The following is a 1,713-nucleotide window of genomic DNA, read 5'->3' as shown; positions in this document are numbered from 1 at the left end:
TAATGTTCTTGAAAATGTGTTAAGGGTTGTCAGGGGGAACTTATTTCTATTAACAAAAAAATTGTAAAGAACAATTGGGGTTTGAATAGAGAGTGGAGAAAAAAAAACAAAATTACATTAAAGAAAGTCATAGCCAAGGATTTAGCTTATACCCTTTACCTCTTTTAAAAACATAAATTGTGGATGCATGATGTATACTGAAAACAAATGTCGAAAGAGACCCTCTAATTGCAATATCATAATGATTATAGATAATAGAAGAACTTAAAAAAGATAAGCCAATTATATTAATTGAAAGAATGTTTTCATTTATCTTTAACAAGGTTGGTTGGAAAGAAAAACAAAGTTGAGTTCAAACAAGATTACCCATTATTTTGTTAAAGAAACTATATATATATATACAAAGTAAAATGAGTTAAAAAAGAGAAGGTGAGTACTTTTATAATGACTGAAAATTTTATTACAGAGTTATTTTATAATACAAAAATTTAAGGGCAAATGGTTGTAATCCTTGACAAAGTTGAGCTACATATTCATATATACATAATCTTTAGAAATAATCCTTGACAAAGTTGGGCTACATATTCATATATACACAGAAAAAGTTCTAAAGAGCCTAGTCAAAATCGAACTTTTCCTAAAGGTCAGTCTAGACCCTAAACCATGCCATTGCAGGTAAGTTAAATGGGTCTCGACCACCTGGTCGAAGTGCCCTGGAAGCAAAGGGAAAACCCAAGTAGGAACATGGACCAGTACAAGCCAAATAGTAACCCAAGAGAAACAGTCAAAAATAAACCTCAACAACTGTGGCTTTAGAGAATAATGTTACCTGCATGCAACCGAGAGGAAGATTAGAAAACCATTGGCAAAATGTAAGGGAAAAGAGAAAGAATACAGCTCGAAACAAATGAATATTGCCACTGGAAAAGGAAAACCTACCTTTGTTGCAGAAAATTTTGGGTTACCATTCCAGTCCTGTGGCCAAGCAAATCATCACGTTACTGGATAAAAGAGCGTGATAAATTTTTTCTTAAAACAAGTGGTTGCAAGAAAGTTACAACCCAGTAATAGCTGAGGGCTTATCATGACAAGTGAACCAGTGTTTGCTACATTTCGTAATCCGGAGGAACTTAGCTTCAGGATCCTTTCCTTCTTCCCTCTATAACCTATGGACGAAGGGCTTTTGAGAAAACAAAAACCCAAGAAAAAAAAATATTAATGCTGTAATTAGCATACACAGAAGTAAAGTTGTGACTGTCTTAAAAATTTATCAGCAAAAAGCGACATTGCAAGTTTTCGCAGTAAGATATAGTATAAAACCCTAACCTGGAACTGTATACACTGGAAGAACGCCATCACTGGGCTTCATTGAAGTCGTGTAAGAGCAAATAAATTCAATAAGTGATCAGGGTATAACCATTATATATTTATGTATATCACCATAAAAGAGATGGCGGTATCCATATGTGTTTGAATTACAACTAATATGTGCTGAGGGGAAAGGAAAGTAGGACTCGTTGTTCATTGTGAAATCAAGCACACATAAATGCATATTCCTGCTACCTCGTAGTTGAAACAATTTTAATTATATCTCAGTGAGAGTTCTTGGAAAGCAAGCATTGTGATTTGGTTTCAAAAAAAAAAAAAAATCCTTCACATTAATACAGGATGATAGGGAGATGATAGGGAGATTTTCTCGAAGGGAAGGGATGT

General features: G+C 33.9%; 1 long non-coding RNA gene across 1 annotated transcript; it reads right to left on the bottom strand.

The window, feature by feature from the left end:
• Positions 1 to 556: 556 nt before the first annotated feature.
• Positions 557 to 1,425, bottom strand: LOC149214584 (uncharacterized). Its single transcript, XR_016250401.1, has 3 exons — positions 1,327 to 1,425; positions 940 to 1,180; positions 557 to 829 (listed from the first exon to the last, which is right to left on the bottom strand). It is a non-coding gene; the product is annotated as an uncharacterized LOC149214584 (long non-coding RNA).
• Between the last annotated feature and the right edge of the window lie 288 nt (positions 1,426 to 1,713).

The sequence above is a fragment of the Pinus tabuliformis genome, chromosome 1_1, assembly GCF_031772625.1.
Source record: "Pinus tabuliformis cultivar Carrire ecotype Pingquan chromosome 1_1, CPIR1, whole genome shotgun sequence".
Taxonomy (NCBI): domain Eukaryota; kingdom Viridiplantae; phylum Streptophyta; class Pinopsida; order Pinales; family Pinaceae; genus Pinus; species Pinus tabuliformis.
Note: the sequence above shows the minus strand (reverse complement) of the source record. Positions and strands in the feature narration are given on the sequence as shown.